Below are 11,350 nucleotides of genomic sequence, written 5' to 3' on the forward strand. Positions count from 1 at the left end.
TGCCAATCGTCCTTCGCGGACGCCTTCTTCAAGACGCATCCCCATGTTCACCATCTCGGTGAAATCAGAGGGAGCGCTGGCCACCATTCTCTCATAATAAAATGACCCAAGAGTCTTCAGAAAGATCTTGGTCATCTCTTTCTCTTCTAATGGTGGAGTGATTTGAGCTGCCAGCTCACGCCATCTCTGGGCGTACTCCTTGAACGACTCTTTGTCCTTTTGTGACATAGACCTGAGTTGATCTCTGTCAGGCGCCATGTCAACATTGTATTTATATTGCTTGACGAAAGCTTCGCCAAGATCATTGAAAGAGCGGATGTTGGCACTGTCCAGACTCATGTACCAACGGAGAGCAGCACCAGACAAGCTGTCTTGAAAGTAGTGGATCAGGAGTTGATCGTTGTCTGTTTGCGTGGACATCTTCCTGGCATACATGACCAGGTGTGCCAAAGGACAAGTGTTCCCTTTATACTTTTCAAAGTCTGGGACCTTGAATTTAACTGGTATCTTCACACCGGGAACTAGACAAAGTTCGGCTGCTGACTTGCCGAAGAGATCTTTGCCTCTAAGAGTTCTCAATTCCTTTCTCAGCTCGAGGAATTGATCGTTCATTGCATCCATTTTCTCGTGTACATCTGAGCCCTCAGACGCTTCAGAGTGATAAATGGTGTCGTCTACCCTCGGCATGGTATGCACGACAGGAGGAACAGGAATAGGGACCGGGCTAGATGCCGGCATTTGAGCGAATGTTGGAGCTGGCAGATCAGGCATAAAGCCGGGAGGCATCCCCCAAGGAAAACCGGGAGGCATGGCATTAGGCTGATGGGCACTGACAGGCACCGATGTAGTAGCCACCTCTGAAATAACCGTCCGCTGAACGGGAGTTGCTGGCTGTTGAGGAGCAGGCTGATTCTGGGCAGCAAGAAGTTGCTCCATCAGAGCGCCAAGTCTGGCGACTTCATCCCTCAAACTCTGGTTCTCTTGTTCCAATTGCTCCATGATTCTTGCAGAGTTGACTCTTGTATAATACCGGTGAGTCAGCTTGTCTTCAAAATAAATGAAGATCAAAGGGTTAGAACCAGAAGACCAGAAAAATGGATACCTGTTTATGCAAGAATGATGCATGAAATGCTTTGTGCAAATGCTTTGATTTTCAAGGAACCCTCAGGGTATTCATTTGCAATATTTCGAATATTTAAACATTTTGATTGCTCATGGAAAATATTTCATTCAAAATATCAAGACAAAGAAGTACAGCATTCTTTTAAATATTACAAAGAGAAAAGGTAAATGACATCCTATGGATCCCTATTAGCTCGGGATGCTGGAAGACGAGAAGTGTACAACTTCTTGATCTCTCTCTCATAGGCAGCCTCCATATCAGCTTTCTCTTTTGCAAGTTGATCATACTTCCTTTTCCAGAATTTGGAGGACTGAGGAAGCAGAGAAGTCCAAGTGTCGTTCGGATCGTCGATCACTCGGTGCTCGAGAAATTCAATCATATCATCTTTCTCCTTGAGCTGCTGCAGCAATTCCTCTCTCTCGCGGATCCAGGCACGCGAAAGGTCTTCTTCTCTCAACTCCTCTACACGTTGGGTAGGGAGGGTTGAAGGCCCAGCCACATCCAACAGTGTAGGTCTTGGATGATCATACGGCATCAAGTAGGTAGCAGCCCTCTGTCTGACCCAAGAGGTGTATGGCTCCAAAGCAATGCAATTCTTTGGACCCAATTCATTCCTACTCTTTATGCGAATATTGCGCCAAGCGCGGACAAATCTGGCTTTCAGGCCTTGGGGATCTTTACCCTCCTGAAAGAATACACCTTCTAACAGAATGTTATGGGGTTTATCCTTTAGGGGGAACCCAAGCTGACGACGTGCAAGCGTAGGGTTGTAGGTAATCCCACCACATGTACCAAGAAGAGGCACATTAGGGAATTCCCCACAAGAATTAATGATCTGAACGGTATCATACACGCGATCATACCAGGTGATATCATCATTGGTGAGAGACATGAGTCTCTGAGACCACCGTAGACATCCCTTGTTCTCCTTGAAAGCAACTGTCTGCGGCAAGTGCGAAATAAACCACTTGTACAGCAGGGGTAAACAGCAGACAATGACTCCTCCATTCTTTATATTTCTCAGATGCATAGAGACATATGCATCACCCAACAAGGTCGGAACTGGATTAAGAACTGAAAAGATCCTAATAGCGTTCATGTCGACGAACTTGTCGAAGTTGGGAAACAGCACCAATCCATAGATAAGCAATACGAATAGAGCCTCAAAGGCATCCTCACTCATGGCCTTCCCATAGAAAGTGGCTTGAGCAATAAGGAACTCGGAAGGAAAACCCTGAATTCCGCCTTTGGTAGTCAGATTAGCTCTAATCAGATCTTCATCTATGTGCAACAGACTGGAAATCTCTCGATCAGATAGGATACTCTCTAAGCCACTGAACGGCACTTGCTCCAGAATAGGAATCCCAATAAGGTGAGAGTATTCTTCCAAAGTCGGCAACAACTGGAAGTCCGGAAATAAGAAGCAATGATAGAGCGGATCATAGAACTGAGCAAGAGTGCTCATCAATCCCTCATCCACTTGAGTAGTCAGCAACGGCAGAAGCTTCCCATAGCGAGCCTTGAAACCCAAGGGATCTAATACATACGATGTCAGATTCCTTAACTCTTTTACATCAGGCTGCTTGAAGCTGTACTTCTTTGTATGCCTTTTCGGTCTTTCCATGTCTGAAAATTTTGCAAATAACCCTTTAAGTTCCTTGAAAATTTTCTCTTTTGATGACATGAATGCGGATGAATGCGTGAATGCATGGATGCAACAAACACACTCAAGGATCAAGCAAAGCACACCAAACAAAGGTCGTGGGAAAGCTCATTGTATCCCTAATATCAATCATCCATTTTGGTGGATTTAGGTTTTCACCTTATCAACACCCAAGTTCCATTGATATTAACGGTACATGAACCGGTTCATACATTCTTAATATCAACCAGCCGCTTTGATGGATTTTAGGTTTTACACCTGATCCGGGATCCATTGATATTAACAATGCTTGAACGACTCAACCACGAATCACGGGTTTGTTGAGAGTCACGAGCATGGAGTCTCGGTTAAGAACCACCCAAAGGGAGTGTACTAGGGTTTAAACCTGCCAGACATGTTCTATCAGAGGTTCCCATAATCATCGTTCCATCTTTCGAATATTTTCGGAGGAACGAATACTCGTATTCCAAGAATATTCTCAAGAGAAACTCTTATGAGTGTAGTATCGCGTGACAATCGTATCAGAACTGACATCTGAACGACCTCCGCACTACGGTCCTAAAAATAGGCCAAGATGGGTTTGGTAAACTAAGGTCCTTGGCTTCTGCGGAACATGATTGAAAGAATAATGCCTAACCACAAATAACTTGTGTGACATTATTGGTTCAACATGACCTCCACCAAGTGAATGGACTCGCAAGTCAACTGGCTAAGGACTACTCCACACCAGTCGACAAGACTATGCCATTCTCCTATCCTAGAGAGCACTCGAGTTCGGGTATAGAACTCATCTCACAGATCACCAAAGCACACAGCAAATGTATATCAAGCAATTCAAACATTACAATCAATACATTCATCCCAAATTGTACAAAAATATGTCAGATAAAGAATAATAATATAGCACAACAAGGGTGAAAAGTAGGCAATACCACCAGGGGTTCTGGTGAGATCTCCCCAGCAGAGTCGCCACTTTTCTGTAGCGGTGTATTCGTCGCTATATGATCTATCGGTTAAATCATAAGCTAAGAGATACATTGAAAATTTCGAGTCGCCACCGCACTTTTATTTATCCAAAGGACTGGCTAAAAAGCGAACAAAAGCCTAAGAAGTTTTACACGTAGAAAACTAATAAAAAGATCAGAGATTCTGGGTAAGGGGTAAATTACGCAATGGGAAGGTGTTAGGCACCCACTACGTCCTAGGTACTCCTAGGGAGCCCTTTTCACACTTGTTATGCAAAATTATTATTTATTATGACAAAAATATTGTGCAAACATGATTGGGATGGTGAGAAAAGAATATACATTTTTTATTATTATTGGGTATTGGGTTCGAACGGATGAACCCGTTGCCTACGTACCTTCCATCAAAGGTAAGGATCAGAACGCCGTAGTTCGGCTAAAAGATTTCCAAAAGTGGGTTAGGTTCAATTTTAAACACAAACCCTAGGTCTTACGTTATCCACGGGAGAAAACTCAACCTTATACAAACAACAACGTCCACCATGTGAGAACAGCTTCAACTTGCCAGAGAGGGGTTAACCCTATAATAGGTAAGGAAGGCTTACAATTCAATCACTAAAGACAGAAGGTGAGATTAACATCAACCACTGAGATAAATCAAACCTATAGCTCATGTATGAAAAGATTAATGGACAAAGCCAAAACAAGTGAATGAGTGGAATTACTGATTATGATTAGGAAGATGGAGTCAAAGTATAATTAAGATCAATTCAGATGAGTATTATGAAATGGAGTTTTGAAAAAAAGGTCAAGGACTTGAGTCCAGGTTTTTAGTTAGAAAACATGAAGATGTTTGCACAACACTTATGTCAAATTTGAAAGATAAAGTGTGAAAAGGTTTAGGACATAATGAATGATGAATGGATGGAGGATGGATAGTAAAACTTCTTAGAAGGTTCACTTCTTGAAATCATATAGCAGATGATTCAAGTGTGTCCTTTGGAATAGCAATGGATAATAATAAACAAACAAAGCAAAGGCGGATATCGGATGCCAATCAATGGTCTTATACCAATCTCCTAAAACAAAATGGGATGTCAGAAGCCACTCAATGGTCTTACACTAATCTCCACAGGCAAAGAAATAAAAGCGGATACCGGATACCAATAGATGGATTTACACCAGTCTCCTAAAACCAAAACGGGATATCAGATGCCACTCAATGGTCTTACACTAATCTCCTCAAAAGAAAAACAAAGATGAAACATGGAAGTCAACTGCCAATCTGTCTGGACTTAGGTTAACTCCACAGTATGGTCCTAGGAAATCCAATGCCACGTTACAGGGACTTATAATGGATCCTCACATACAAGAACAAAAGCAACAATATGATCACAGGTATGCAAACGCCAACTTACAGGGACTTATAATTGCAACCTCTCACACAAACAGATGAAACAAACTATGATCACAGGAAAGCAGATGCCAACTTACAGGGACTTATAACTGCAACCTCACATACCAAACCAAACAGATCAAACTATGATCACAGGATAACAGATGCCAACTTACAGGGACTTATAACTGTATCCTCACATACACAAACAGATCAAATTATGATCACAGGATAACAGATGCCAACTTACAGGGACTTATAACTGTATCCTCACATACACACGGATGCATTAAGCAAAGATAAGATGAGTGGCCAAGATGATGGTCTTACAACTCACTTCCATATCACAGGAGCAAATGCCAAAGCAATGGACTTACAATTGTCCTCAATGGGCAAACAACAATGATAGCATCACAAAAATAAATGAGATGATCATGCACTAATGGCAATTGATGATGATGATAAATGCATAGCATACGGGCAAGCAAGTGCATATGAAGCAATCAAACAATCCATGAATATCAAACAACACACTCTATAGCCAAACAAATGGGGGGGGCTCACACAAGAGGGTTTGACTTTATAAGTCCACTGTAATGGGTAGAGGTCGCTCTTAACCTGGCCATTGAGGGGCTCAGGTGAAGCAGATGAATAGGAGATGAGGGGTGTGCCTCATTGCTTCTATCTCATATCAGAGAGAGCATCAAAGAAAGTGTGGGAGTTCAGAAAGTAGGAACTCTCTCCACATTATTGACTCGATTAGATCTTGGGTATTTATCTCATTGCTTCAACCAGGTTCTGGGAGCAAAGAGAGGACACACTGAATAGTGGGGGATAGATTGCTTATCCCTACCTTCCACCAATTGCCTTACTTGAAGGACTTTTCCTGCTTAGGACAAATTTAAACAAACACAGGCATTGCCTCTTAAGGAGGACTTCAGACAGTTTGCCCGGTCAAATAACAGACCGGGTCTCCAGACTACATGAAGAAGAAGTAATTATACCTCAAAGCAAATGCTAAAAAGCAAAGCAAGCAATCAAGTTCAAGGAACTTAGGCAACTAAAGTACCTGCAAAAGTCAAACTTATTAGCAAGCAAGTCAACAGTCAAAACCAAAAGGAAATGAATCAATAGTCACACAGAGGGACCAATTGTGCAAGGCACAGAGACTCAAGCATATGAGTCACCTACAAAACAAATGTCAGCACAATATAAACAATTCAAATCAAGCACATTAGAATGATCCTCAAGGCATTGGTGCTTAACCTGAAACAGATGAACTCAACATAAGCTCAGAAGACCACTAGGACTATCCTAGGGTCAAAGATGAAAGAAAAAGTCAAGGCAGCAAGACAAAGTCAAACCAAACCAAGTTTAAACATTCAAGAAGCATTCTCAATTGGATTCATAGTAAAATCATGCATCATGGTCATTTCATACACAAATGAATGCAAAGCATGGCAAGAGAAGCATACAAAAGTCAACAGCAAAGACTTCATTCAAAAGTCAACTCAAGCATTTTCAAAAATCATGAAATAAATCACACTCAATCCTAACATCTAACATGGTATACATGGAAAATTTCATGGCATTTGGATGAGAGGAAGGCAGTCAAGTAAAATCATGAAGTCAAATCAGATTCAAGCAAGCATAGTGAAAGTCAACAAGCATAGGTCAACTTCAAAAAATCATATTAATTTGAAAACAGAAGAGAAATGAATGAGATTAACACCAATGCAAAGCTTGAGATGTCTAGTTATCACATATGAAATTTCATGACCATACAATAAGATATGAGAATTTCACAAAAGATTTGGCAAGGCATAGCACAAAAAGTCAACAAATGACCACATATGGAAGAAAATTCACAAATAAATGGAAAACAGCATGATTAATTCCAAGAAAATTCATACATAAACTAGACATGTGATAGATGGTTCATGCAAAATTTCAAGTGATTTGGATAAGAGGAAGCATGTGAACAAAAATTGGGAAAATGCATGATCATAGTATAGCACCAAATGTAACACATAACTTCAAAAATTCAAAGCTCACAAACCACAAATGGGAAATGCACAAAGTCTATATGGAAACAAAGGTCAATGTGTCTAGTTTCACCACAAAAAATTTCAAAGGCATTGGATGCAATATGAATATTTCACAATTGAAATGGTGAGATGTATCATTTATGCACATATGTTGAGAAAATAATTGTCAATTAAAAACCAACCAATGGAAAATTAATTAAAATTCACAATTAAATTCTAAACTCATTTGTGAACATGTGGAAAAAATTTCATAATTTTTTGATGAAAATTGAATGAGAAATAAAATGTGGAAATTGGATGAAACAAATGGATGAATATGCACAAGATAGCATGGTAATTGGTCAAACATAAGTCAACGGGTGGCATAAGTGTAAATACACGCATCACTTAACAAAACGGCAGAGTTTTGAAGGGCCAAGCGAAATGTTCTAATTGGCTAGCTTCCAATGTAACAGTACACAGGCAAGGCAAACAACAACAACAACCAATCGAAATTCAGCCTTCTGGTTTTAGAAACCCTTAGGGTTTGGCAGCAGGGCAACAGGTTCCATTTCATAATTCATCATATCATCATGAAATTCAAACAAACATGGCAATTAGCATGTCATTGGAGGTGGTTCGTGCAACATCTAAACGGCCAATAAACAAAACACATTCATGCGAATTCTGGGCTAAGTTCAAAACAGCAATAGCAGCATCAATTTCATGTTCATCATTAACAAACAGCATTCCACCAAAGTCACACAACAGCATGAATTTTAGCAAGCAGGTTCAAGACAGCAACATGGCTCTAGCAGCCTGGCTTGGAAACAACAGCAGGGTATTGGTTTTAAAACAACAGCAACAACCATCATTATCATGTGCTCATCATGTTTAAAAAAAAATCATCAAACAAGCAAAAACACAACAGCAACATGGTTTTAGCATAGCAGCAGAATGGCATGTTCATAATATTTTAAACTGCAGCAAGGCAACAGCAAGGCATCGTGTTCAATACTCCTGTGCAACCTTAGGGTTTTGGAAAAGCAGCAACATGCATTCAGCAACAAATGTTCATCATGCAATTTGACACAACCAACATCAACCAAATATCAATCCTGTGGATTTTGCAAGCAAGTTTAAAGGTTTCTCAAACAACAGGGCATTGACAGCATTGGTATTCAACATCATCATTCAAATAACAAGCCAAACAACAGCATTCAAATGCAGTTCATATGGTTACTTCATGCAAGTTCAACATCCTAGAACACACTTTAAAACGAGCCACACAATAACAAGGCAATGGAGTTCAGACAGCATCATTTAGTGACAACCAAACACAAATTCTCATGAACTTTCTGGACAGGCCTTAGGATGTAAAAGACAGCAGTAAGATTTATGCAGCAATAACTCATGTTCATCATATAATCAAAACCAGCTCATCATCAACATGCATTCTCAACCAAAATTCAAGAGGCATGGCAGCATATGTTTATCAGCATCATGTCAAACAAAACAAAAGTACACAACAGCATACAAACAGCATTAGGGTTTCCTAAGCATGTTCATGACAGCAACAAAGTATATTCATCATCCAATGACCCAAAACTAGACCAAGCATAGCATAATTGATGTGGCAGCTGTAAACAATCAGCATGGTAGCTCATATATTCATCATCAATTTGCAATATGGTTAATAGCATAACAGCAAAACAACATCATCATAACAGTAGCAGGCACACATTCATGTTTCAAAATTGCAGCAGAATTTTAGCAAGCAGGGTATAGCATCACCCAATGTTCAACATCAATCAATCCAAGCAGAACAAACATGGCAATGGTAATGTTCAATCAACAGACAAAAATAGCATTCAACATGGCAAGGAAACACTGTCATCATGAAGCCATATCGACCAACAATAAGACAAGCATAGCAAAAGGAAGTTCTGGAAATGACAGGTTTCTTTATACAGCAGTATGCACCATTCAGTGTTCATCATTATCAATCGTCAATTGAAGTTCCAACCAACAAGCAAACAAACAAAAGCATGGCTAACAGGTTCAGCTCATGGAAACAAGACAATGCTCGTGGGAATTCAAAACTGCAGCAGGGCATATGCAGCAACAACATGTATCATGTATTCTCATGCTTCCAACACAAACAATAGCATAGTAATGGTATGGCAACATCATTTATCAACCATGAACAAAATAAACCTAACCAGCCTCAATGCTCATGCATCAACTAACATCAAAATGACTTAGCACAAACATACATCAGCATGGATTTAGCAAGCAGTCAATAGCAATTTCCATCATTATGAACTCATTCAAAAAAAAAATAAGCATCAAGCAAGTAGCATGGCATTCATGTTGCATTCAAAAACCAATCATGAACAACAGCATACATCATACTCATGAAATTTCTTGGCAGGTTTTAGGGTTAGAACAGCAGTAAGCAACATCATGAGCCAAACATCAACCAGTATTAACAAATAATCATGGCCTGGCATAGTGATTTTCAAGCAACATGTAACAAATAGCAACCCACCCAACATGAATTGGAGTTCTGGAAAATAGTATAAGGGTTTATCACAACAGAATATTCATCATCACTATGAACTTGGAAAAAAATGGACATGCCCAGAACAGCAAATTAAGCATAACAATAGCATTAGCAGACCTTAAATAACAAAATTCCAACCATGGTTGTTACTGAACCTACAACAAATGAGTAAATCGATGGAAAATAGATTTGTATGCAAAAATGAAAACTCAGATTTCTCCCTCATGTCACAACCATTTTATTCAAAACAAATTGCATTGAAACTAGCATACCAAGACCTTTCAGAAACATAACATAGCAGGGCATATGAGGGAGGTCGATAACTTACTTGGTTTGGAAGAAATCGTAGCAACAGTTGTGTATTGATAGAATAAGGTGCAAACAGGTGATGCTTATGCTTTGTAGTGAAGGATGCTGAAGCTTTTCTAGCTCGAGAATACTTGGAGCTCTTCAAATCTCATCTTGCCATTAAAGGGTGCTTGGAAAAACAGAGGGAGAAGGAGGTTGTACAGCTGGTGTTTGATAGTGGAAATGAACTCAGTATATTGTCCAAGTGATGAATCAACCAAAGGTTCCTTGGAGGTTTTGAGTTTTGTGAGCAGAAATGTGGTTTTGGCCAAAGAGCAAAAATGAGAGAGTGAGGTTTTCTGGTTGTGGCTGCTGCAAAAACTAGGGTTTGTTTTGACAGAAAAACAATTATATATCACCTGTTTAACATCACTTAATTAAATGGTAAGCTTGTTTAGTGTAAATGCACTCATTTGCATTTTTGCTAATTATGTCCAAATGAAGTGGAGGTGTGTTTTTGCTGAGAGTTTGGGCCTGCTACAAGCTGCTAGTGGCCAGCACAATTGCTGTTTTGTGTGCTGCAGACCTGCTGTACTTGATTTGCTCAAATGAGGTTATTTGCCTATTTCCAAGTTTTTGCATTTTAATACCAAATGGTGGTGTAAAGGTGGTATGATGATGGTTTAGGAATTTGAGCAAATCACAAATGATGTATGGAACATTTCCCAATTGACCAAATCAAGAAAAAGTCAAAAACTCAAAAAGTCAAAGTTTGGTCAAACTTTGAATTTAAATGCAAAAGGTCCAAAAATGCCATTTTGATTGGCAAGGTTTTAGGTCATGAAATTTATATTTTTGGAAAGAGGATGAAAAATGTGGTTTGTAGGAAAAAACCCCACCAAATTTGGCCTTATGGTTTGAGAGTTATGGCTTGTTGAAGTTCAAAAATTGGTGAAAATGATTTGATCATATCTTGACAACCACACATGGGATTTGAGAGTTCTTGGACTTTTTGAAAATGGGAAGACAAGATCTTCAACTTTCATGTTGGGCAAAAATTCATTTGGAGCTTGTATCATGATGTAAGTTTAAGATCAAGAAGTTTCCATTTTTGGCAGTTGAAATTACAGGTCCACTTTCTATTTCTGGAAAATTTCTGATTGACTTGATTTTCTTCCATGATGAGGTTTGACATGATAGATGAGGCTAGTACAAGCATGAATGAACTTCTTCAGATCAATTCTATCCATCAAATTCTTGATTAAATCAACAGTTGACCAAGTTTGACTGTTCTAGGTTTTTGGACTGATTGAACTTCTTCT

The sequence above is a fragment of the Lathyrus oleraceus genome, unplaced genomic scaffold, assembly GCF_024323335.1.
Source record: "Lathyrus oleraceus cultivar Zhongwan6 unplaced genomic scaffold, CAAS_Psat_ZW6_1.0 chrUn0359, whole genome shotgun sequence".
Classification (NCBI taxonomy): domain Eukaryota; kingdom Viridiplantae; phylum Streptophyta; class Magnoliopsida; order Fabales; family Fabaceae; genus Lathyrus; species Lathyrus oleraceus.